Source organism: Myotis yumanensis, unplaced genomic scaffold (genome assembly GCF_028538775.1).
Source record: "Myotis yumanensis isolate MYYU_CA2020_CCGP unplaced genomic scaffold, mMyoYum1.0.hap1 SCAF_8, whole genome shotgun sequence".
Taxonomy (NCBI): Eukaryota; Metazoa; Chordata; class Mammalia; order Chiroptera; family Vespertilionidae; genus Myotis; species Myotis yumanensis.
The window spans coordinates 59,656,115-59,666,720 of record NW_027223759.1 but is presented as its reverse complement, the minus strand read 5'-3'; the positions used below and the strand labels follow the sequence as shown (position 1 = coordinate 59,666,720).

The 10,606-nt window shown below is 38.0% G+C and overlaps 1 pseudogene; it reads left to right on the top strand.

Annotated features, from left to right (window-relative positions):
- The first annotated feature begins 3,584 nt into the window (after positions 1-3,584).
- Positions 3,585-4,137, top strand: LOC139015690 (serine/arginine-rich splicing factor 3 pseudogene; annotated as a pseudogene).
- Positions 4,138-10,606: the final 6,469 nt, after the last annotated feature.

Here is a 10,606-nt window from a genome sequence, read left to right as displayed (position 1 = left end):
GCCACCTCTCAGTTTCTCCATCTTGCATTGGAGTGGTGTGTTGGTTACAATTGATGGACATTATTATTAACTGAAGTCCACAGTTACACTAGCGTTTACTCTTTTTGCTGCATAGTTCTATGGATTTTTCCAAATGCATGATGTCACATGTCTACCGTTATAGTATCATACAGAATAGTTTCACTGCCCTAAAAATGCCCTGTGCTCTACCTGATTATTCCCTGCTCCCCACACCCTGGAAACCACTGATCTTTTGACTGTCTAGATTTTTGCCTTTTCCAAAAGGTCATACAGTTTGAATCATAGAGCATGTAGCCTTTCAGGCTGGATTTTTTTCACTTAGTAATAGGCATTTAGGGATTATGTCTTTTCATGAATTGATACCTTATTTCTTTTTATCACTGAACAATATTCCATTGTCTGGATGTACCACAGTGTATTTTTGCATTCACTTACTGAAGGATACGTTGGTTCCTTCAAATTTAGGCAATTATGAATAGAGAGGCTATAAATATTCTTGTGTAGGTTTTGTGTGGACATAAGATTTCAACTTACTTGGGTAAAGACCAATGAGTGAGATTGATGAGTAGTATGATAAGACTATGTTAACTTTTTATAAAAAATGTCAAAAACAGCCCTAACCAGTTTGGCTCAGTTGGATAGAGGGTCGGCCTGCGGACTGAAGGGTCCCAGGTTCGATTCCGGTCAAGGGCATGTACCTTGGTTGCGGGCACATCTCCAGTAGGGAGTGTGCAGGAGGCAGCTGATCAATGTTTCTAACTCTTTATCCCTCTCCCTTCCTCTCTATAAAAAATCAATAAAAATGTATATTTAAAAAAATGTCAAAAACTGTCTTCTAATGTAGCTGTACCATTTTGCATTCTATTTGCAATCCCATAACCAATGAATGAGATTTCCTGTTGCTCCACATCCTTGCCAGCATTTGGTAGTGTCATTATTCTGGAATTTTGCCATTCTAGTATCTGTGGAGTGGTATATCATTGTGTTTTAATTCGCAAGTCTCTATGGCATATGATACTGAACACCTTTTCATAGCATTTTTTCACATGCTTATTTGCTACCTGGATATCATTTTGGTGAGGTATCTGTTCTGACCTTTTGCCCACTTTTTAATTTGGTTGTTTGTTTTCTTACTGTAGAGTTTTAAGAATTCTTTGTATGTTTTAGATGCAAGCCCTCTGTTAGGTATGTGCTTGGTGCCTGATGGCCTTTTATTGTTGGGCATTAACAACAGAGAGGAGACATAATTTCTTAAGAAGTAAGATGTTTCAGATACAAACAAAATTGAGAAATTTTGAGAGGATTAGAAATGATGAATGGGGGTGGGGGGGGGGGCAATGGGAGGATTAGGACACCTATGTAGCTAATACCTTAATAAAAAAAAAAAGAAAATAAAAGATGAGTGGATAAAAAAAAAGCTGTGGTACATTTATACCATGGAATATTATACAGCAGTAAAAAAGAAGGACATCCTATCCTTAGAGATAGCATGGAGGGACCTGGAGAGTATTATGCTAAGCGAAATAAGCCAGTCAGAGAAAGACAAGTATCACATGATCTTACTCATATGTGTAATCTAATGAACAAAATTAACTGATGAACCAAATAGATCCAGAGACACAGAAGCATGGAACAGATTGCGGAATCTCAGAGGAAAGGTGGGGGCAGGTGGGTGGATGGGAAGAGATCAACCAAAGAACTTTGTGCATATATGCATAACCCATGGACACAGACAATAGTGTGGTGAAGGCTTGGGGCAGGGGGCAAGGATGGGCTAGAAGGGGTCAATAAGGAAAAAAAGGGGGACATCTGTAATACTTTCAACAATAAAGATGTTAAAAAAGAATAAATTTGAGTTGGATTCACACACACACACACACACACACACACACAATGCTGAAAGAGGAAGGATGTTTTCCAACATTAAATCCTCACAGTAACCAATCTATAAAATATCTCACTTTGGTATTTTTTATATTTCATACGAAGATCTGCTAAATTCTTCCCAGGTCTTAGCTTCATGCTGAACCTCTTATGAGGCTTTTGATTATATTGCTAAGCTACATCTATAACAGAATTGCAAGAAAGTCAGCAGGCTATAGAATAGCTGTGTAGATTTGACAGTGGTCATGCCTTTTGCCTCTCATCAAGCCTTTTAACCAAATTTTAAGGAAATTGCAAAATATGCTTTTAATTTCCAACATAGATAAAATAGGAAACATAAGCTATGCCTTCCCCCATAAGGTTGAAATTGTGTACATTTTAATTCATATTTTTAAATTGCACAGCTGAGAATATGCAGTCTTCTTGGGAGAAATACATATGCTTAAACTAGAGGAAAATGAAACACTGTCTCACCAAGTGGCCTTTTTTATTATTCAATTTACTTCCTTTCAACATTGCAGATGATAATAAACTTGAGTAAATATCAGGTCTTTCCCACTTCAAGGTTTTAAGAATATTCCAGTTACAGAGACTAGAAATATATTTGGAGACTTCTGTTATTTTTAGACACTCTAAAACCATAGCCTCTTCCAAGAAATATCTTCTATTTGTTTGCCTACCATTATATCACCACCACCACCCCTGCTCCACCGCCCCACTTAGGAAACATTAATCATCTGGTGGTTACCTGAGGCATTTTCTTAAGAAATTGGTCCTGTTTTCCATGTTGCTAAGGAATGTCTAAGTATCCGTCCAGTCGGTAATCTGTTGATAATTATGGCATTCTTTGCTTATTTTCAGAATACTCCAATCTTTGGAATACTTTTGCTGGAAATCTGTGAAAGCCTTTAATATTTCCTTGGCATCCTATATAACACACCCCCCCCCACACCCCCCCACACACACACTCCTGAATTTTTCATAGCAAAATATTTATAGTAATTTTTCTCTAGTGTTGTGGTTTTATAAATTGCCAGAAGCCGGTCCATCCTTGCTGCTTGACACAGTCGCTGCAGGAAAGAAACATCTGCACAGCATATGTTTCAAGGGACCTGGGGTATATAGCATACTGTTCTTAATATGTTTGCTCCCCTTAGCGCTATGTGTTTTAACCAAGGTCACCTCTCAGAGAAAGGTTGTTTCCCCAGGTAGGGATTTTTCCCTGAAGTTAGGGAGGGGATAAAACCCCTTAACTAAGTGCCAGGCGGGTAGTTAATCACTTTAACTACAAACAATCACGCTTAAGCTACATAATCTTTACTCCCTGGAATGGAGATAAGAAATGCCCTAACCTTTGCAATAGAAATTGACAGGATTAAAATCAACTGGTATAAATACAGATGTAACAAAACAATAAACACCAGAACTTGGCTGGAGCTCCTGACCAGAACCTGGCTGGAGATCCTGGCTAGGCTGCTCATCAACTGAACGCTGTCTCCATGTCATTCCTTCTACGCCGACTCCGTCCACACCTTTGGGGACCCCTGGGCCTGTTTGGGCAGGCAATTTTGTCCACCTGGAGAGGTGCGCAGACCTGTGGAACCGGACGGAGAGGAGCCGGAGAGTCGTCCGAGGGTGTGTGGACTTCAGCCGCTGAGTTTCTCACTCCAGATCTCGAAATGCATCGTCATTCCTGTCCATTGGATTGTAAGGTTTATGTGGGAAATCTTGGGGACAATGGTGACAAGACAGAATTGGAACGGGCTTTTGGCTATTACGGGCCACTCAGAAGTGTGTGGGTTGCTCGAAAGCCTCCCGGCTTTGTTTTCGTGGAGTTTGAAGATCCCCGAGATGCAGCCGATGCTGTCCGAGAGCTAGATGGGAGAACACTATGTGGCTGCCGAGTAAGAGTGGAACTGTCCAATGGTGAAAAGAGAAGTTGAAATCAAGGCCCGCCTCCCTCTTAGGATCGTCTCCCTCAAGATGATGATTGGCGAAGGAGTCCTCCACCTGGCCGCAGATCTCCAAGATGCAGAAGCTTCTGCCGTAGCCGGAGCAGGTCCCTTCCCAGAGATAGGAGAAGAGAGAGATCACTGTCCTGGGAGAGAAATCATAAGCCATCTCGATACTTCTCTAGGTCTCAGAGCCGATCTAGGTCAAATGAAAGGAAATAGAAGACCAGTTTGTAAGATGAGTGGTGTACAGGAAATAACTTCATTTGACAGGAGGATGTACAGAAAATTCAAGTTTTGTTTGAGACTTCATAAGCTTGGTGCATTTTTTTAAGATATATTTTGTTGAATTTTTACAGAGAGGAAGGGAGAGAGAGAGAGAGAAACATCAATGAGAGAGAAACATTGATCAGCTGCCTCCTGCACACCTCCCACAGGGGAGCCAACATAGGGTTAAGCCTTGGACTGACCTATCACAAACAAGTCTTCCGAGTCTTAAACAACCCAATCCAAGAGGTGGCCGCTGATTTACATACGCTGCTATTTAAAAAATAAAAATGGGGGAATTTGCTGGAAGCCGATCCACCCTGGCTGCTTGACTCAGTCGCTCCAGGGATGTTTTAAGGGACCTGGTGTATATGGCATACTGTTCTTAATATGTTTGCTCCCCCTCTTAACGCTCCCAGAGAAAGGTTGTTTCCCCAGGTGAGGATTTTTATCAGTAAAACCCTTTAACTAAGTGCCAGAGGGGTAGCTAATCACTTTAACTACAAACAATCAGGCTTAAGCTACATAATCTTTACATAGAATAACCTCCTTCAGTTACTTCCTTGTAGCTTAATAGAACAATAGGGTAACCTTGGAATGGAGATAAGAAACGCCCTAACCTTTGGAATAGAATGGATGGGATTAAGATCAAATAGTATAAATACAAATGTAAGAGGACAATAAAGAGAAGAACCTGGCTGAGAGGAACCTAGCCACGATGATCACCTGAACGCTGCCTCCATGTCCTTCATTCTTCGCCGACTCCGTCCACACCTATGGGGAACCCCTGGACCCACTGGGGTTGGACCCCAGCAATAAATATCATATATCAATAATGTTTGTGGACAGAACTGTCAATCTCTTTTCTTTTAATAATTCCCAATGTCTGACTTTTAAATTCTACAGACTCTGAAGATTTTAAAATGCAGTTAACTACCTTTTGCGTCCTGTTGCTTTAAAGATCATGATTTTCCATCATCCTTCTGAAAGATGTCAGATGCAATGTAGAAAAATTTCCATAACTTTGTGTGGTATATTGATAAATTGTCAGAAAAATAAGCAGAAGTTATACAGGGACTCAGTAATCCAGAACCACTGGGAGAATTCCTCAATAAAAGAGCCATACATAATTTTGAGTTTTATGATTTTACCCAGTAGAAATACATGTTGAGCACAAAAAAGTAAATAAGCATAAGTAATTAATCAAACTAGAATTGCTACCTGTCTGTTACCTACAATTATATATCCAAAAAGGCATTTTAGTTGAAAGTAGTATGAATGTTGAAAGTTATAAAATGTAGTAGCCATCCATTCAACTCATTCTGCTCTCTCATAATATATTGTTGAGACATTTTTACAATTGTTGTTTATGACATCCACTCCAAGAAGTAAATACATGAAACCACTACTCCTAGAGACTCTCTTATTCATCCATACATCCTTGGGAAAGTGACACATTATGTCGCTAACTTATGAGTATGATTTAATGATTAGAAAACAAAAATGAAGACCTCTATGGAACATAAATTATACACCAGCATTATGATACATTTTTTCACATGCATTACCTCATCTTGGGTTTCTATCATACTGCTGGGAGGCAGGCATCTTTAGCTCCAATTTGGAAATGTGAAAATTGAAGTTGAGAGATATTAAGTGCTAAAGCAGAGTGATTTGAGAAGATTTTCTAAGGAAGCATGAAACTTGACAATTACTTTGGAGAAAAGTGGATGTTGAAAGAGAGGAAAAAGAACTTTCCAAGAAAGGGAATGGAGATAAGACTCTTGAAACAAAATGTGTGCTTTGTCTAGTCCTTTTAGTAGACCCAGTTCTGGGTGTCTGCCCAGCTGAAAGTAAATTATTTTCCTGAGAATTTTTACCACTCCTCAAGTGGTGGTCATAAAAGAGCACAATATTCTTTCACATTATATGTCTTTTGCTTCAGGTAGTTTGCAGTGAGTTCCTGTTATTTGTAACCAAATAATCTTATAGGGAGAGATTTTTTTTTTCTATAACTTTTTATGCAAAGCATAATAGAAAAAAATTAATTCTTTAATATTAAAAGAAACTATGACTGTAAGAAATTTCATGACACTAAAAGTAAGTTGGGTAAGGAATTGGAAATGTAGACATTTAAATTTTTATACCAAGCTAGTTAATCCAAGAATGAATGTTGCAGATTTGTAGGGGGTCCCTTTCACTATATTAGGAATCATTCGTATTTTAAGTATGAGAAGGTCTGGGGGTTCGTGTCCATGTCTGATGGTTCTGCTTAAGACTCTACTAACTTTATGCTACTCACTAGAGGTCTGTGGATACTGCGCATTTGTAGTTTCCATATAGTTTAAGTCAATACACTTCAACGTTTTCGCAGATTATTTGGGGGCTTTGTTTCTAGTATCATATTTTTTTAACACATTTTAGAAAATGGGTTTTTACATTTTAGATGCCGTGAGACAGGGAGAAAAAAGAAACGTGCTAGTAAATGTTTCATTTGAATAATATATTAAACGGAAACTACATTTATAAACATGCAGTGTATGTGTGTGTGTTGCGTATGTGTGTGTGTTGATGTGTGATGGGGAGAACTGTGAAGAGAAAATCCCAGAAATGGAATTTCTCTGCCACATATGGTGATTACATTTTAGCATGCTGGGAAGGAAATCAGGCACAAAATACCTAGTATGCAAGAAGGTTTTTTCCTGTCTAATTCCCTCTGCACCCTGCTGAATACATACCCATTTATGTTTAATTCCACACAATCCAAATGTAGCCACATTTTGAATGGGAAAAGAGTTTAAACCAAGACAAGCACTTACCTAGTTATTTTCTTATATTCCCCTTGGTTCTCTGTTACTGTCTCTAAGAAAGACATGAACAGCACAATGCACATTTTGTAAAATTAAATATGTCTCAGGAGATCTAAGATGGTGGCGGAGAAGGTGGAAGTTACACTCACTCCCTCCCAGGACCAAACTGGAATTACAACTAAAATACAGAACAAGTAGCTGAATACCCAACTGAAGACTAGCTGAACAGAATTCTTATAACCAGGGAGTTACAGAAAAAGCTACATCTAGACTGGTAGCAAGGGCGAAGACATGAAAAGGGCTGCCCTGCTACCACTAGAGGCGACTGAGATTCTGGAGGGATCTCAGCTGTAAAGGTTTCCCCTGAGGTGTGTGGAGCCTCAACCCCACACGGGGCTCCCCAGCCCAGTACATCAGAGCCAGGAGGAGGTGCACATATAACATCTGGCTCTGAAGAGCAGTAGGAATTCTGTCCACCGTGGAAAGATGGAAGTCTGCTAGAGACACAGGCAATGTCTTAAAGGGCCAGCACACAAAATCCCATTTGTAGTCACTCATCTTAGGCTGCCAGGGAGGAAGGGAGGAACAGATCAGAGTTGTATGAGGAAAGACTGGGGTTTGCAGCTCCAGGGAGAGAGCCAATGGATCAGCAGCCAGGGGTCCCTGTGCCGAGTTCCTCTCCCACACCACAGATGCCATATATCTTAGACAACATGAGGCATTGTCCCAAAGAAGGACACTACTTAATGATAAACAGAGCAACCCAATAAGAGGATATAACCCTTGTAAATATTTATGTCCCCAATATAGGAGGACCTAATATGTAAAGCAAGTCTTGATGAAAACAGAGAGAGAGCTTGACAGTAATGCAGTCATAGTAGGGGATTTTTAACATCCCATTGACATCAATGGATAGATCTTCCAGACAGAAAATCAACAAGGAAACAGTGGCTTTAAATGACATGCTAGATCAGTGGAATTTAATTGGTATCTTCAAAGCATTTCATCCTAAAGCAGCAGAATATACACGGGACATTTCAAGGACAGACCACATATTAGGACACAAAACAAATCTCAATATATTTAAGGAGATTGAAACCATATCAAGCATCTTCTCTGATCATAATGGTATGAACCTATAAATCAAGAAAAAAACACCTGAAAAACACACAAGACATGGAGGCTAAATAACATGTTACTAAACAATGAATGGGCTAACAATTAGATCAAGGGGAAAAAATAAAAAAAAAATACCTTGAAACAATGAAAATGAGAACACAACACCCAAAATCTTCGGGACACAATGAAAGCAGTCCTACAGTAAAATTAATAGCAGCATCACAGGCCTACTTCAAGAAACAAGAAGAATCTCAAGTAAACAATTTTATTTTACACTTAAAGGAACTTGAAAAGTAACAACAAAGTCCAAAGGGAGTAGAAGAAAGGAGATAATAAAGATCAGAGCAGAAAAAAATGGAATAGAGTCTAAAAAACAATACAAAAGATCAATGAAGCCAACAGCTGGTTCTTTGAAAAGATAAGCAAGATTGACAAACCTTTACCCAGATTCATCATGGAAAAAAAAGAGAGGACCCAAATGAATAAAATCAGAAATAAAAGAAAAAAAGTAACCACTGAAACCAAAGAAGTACAAAGGATTGTAAGAAAATATTACAAACAACTATTTGCCAATAAGTTGGAAAATCTGGACAAAATGGTTAAATTCCTAGAAACATACAATCTTCCAAAACTGAACCAGGGAGAATCAAAGAATCTGAATAGGCAGATTACAACTAGTAAAATTAGCAGTAATAAAAAAAAACTCCCAAGAAACAAAAGTCCTGGACCAAATGGCTTCACTGGTGAGTATTAGCAAACATTCAAATAAGAACTAACACTTACCCTTCTCAAGCTATTCCCAAAAAATTAAGAAGAGGGAAGAATCCCAAGCTCTTTGTATGAGACTGGCATTATTCTCATCCCCAAACCAGATAAAGGCACTCCAAAGAAGAAAAAAAATATAGGTCAATATTCCTCATAAACATAGATGCTCAAATTATCAAAAAACAAAATTAACTATGTCTCAGTAAATAAATCCAAAGAGTCATGTTTTATTTAATAATTTAAATAAAACTATTACAAACACACATTTGGTATTCTCCAATATTAGTGTGTAGAAAGTTCTCCAGTAGCTTCTTCTTAATGGGCAAAATTTTCTTTAAGACTATGTTTAGCAGGAAATGCTATAATATATAGTTACAAAATGCTTTTTATTTCATGAAGCTTTTTCCTATTCCAATCAAAGCCCCCTTTGGATAAAATGGGACATTTATATTGCTTTAAAATTTGGAGAAATTATGGTTCTGGGTGGTCAGTGCTTTGCCCAGGGCAACTCTAATGAATAATTGAAACAGCACTAGAATCCAAGCCGTTTATCCCTTAGGGCAGGGCTCTTGCTGATTCTCATTGTGCATCATTTAGATTCTCTGAAATAATGTCTCCAGTTACCAGTGTTTGTTCCTCAGTTTCTAGAAATTTAAGAAAGAAAAATGGAAGGAGGATCTAAGGAAATGATTACAATAAGAAAGTTGAATCTGTGAAGGAAATATAGAGTAGTTGAGACAGTTTAGGCTGGAGAAGAGGTTTGATAGGCGAATTGATATGTGTCTTCATATAAAATGTTCCTGAGTGTAGGCGTTTTGTATCTCTGTCAAGGAGATGGTATAAATTACGGTGATAAACTTAATGCGTCAGATATAAAGTAACATTTATGGACAAGGGTGTGTTAAATTAAAAAAATAGGGAACAAAAAGGGTAAAACTCCCTTTTACATTGAAATAAAGAGAATAAATACTTAAGATACTGTTTGCCTGATTATATTATAATATTATTTTGGTTTTTCAAGCTGTAATATTATTTCTGTGGTCATATCCCAAATTGCTGAATTTCTAAAATGCTCAAATCTTATGTGTAAAGGTATCTATATGTGTTAATTCTCTTTGAAGTGTACACTGCCTTATCCTATTTGAATCGAATATTCTAACTGGAAGGAAGTTCAAGAAATTGCAATCTATCAGGTGATGTTTCATTAACCACCAATACCTCAGGGTAAATTCAAAAGCTCTCTGCTCACGCCGTAGGAATTCCAATTCTGGATCCTCCTTTTCTGCCTTTCCCCTCATTTTGCTTCACTTTTTCTTCCCTATGTCATCACTGACAAGCTCCTGTCTGGACGGTAGGACAGAGCTCAGTAGAAGTGAGAATTCAGTATTTCCCTATGCGATTACTTCTTTGTTTAAAAAGTAGCAGAGGAAGGAGAGGGAAATAAATATCACAGCAAATTTGTTGCATTTTCTTGGAGCATTTAGAGCCACATTATGAATGAATATTTAAGTCTATACACAAGCACCTGCCAGCGATTGAGCAGTAATTAAAATACTGTGTAGAATGTAAGGGAAATTTAAAATACGGTCTCTACACATGAGGAGTTCATAGTAGTAACTATTGACAAAAATAACTTTTTATAATTAGACATTAACTTACATGATACAGACTTTAAGTGTTACAGAAGCTTACAAGAAAACAGGATTGATGGCATCATTCAGTAATATCGAGCATATACTATGTTTATTCATTTATTCATGCATTCAATAAGCTTTTATTGAGTGCCTA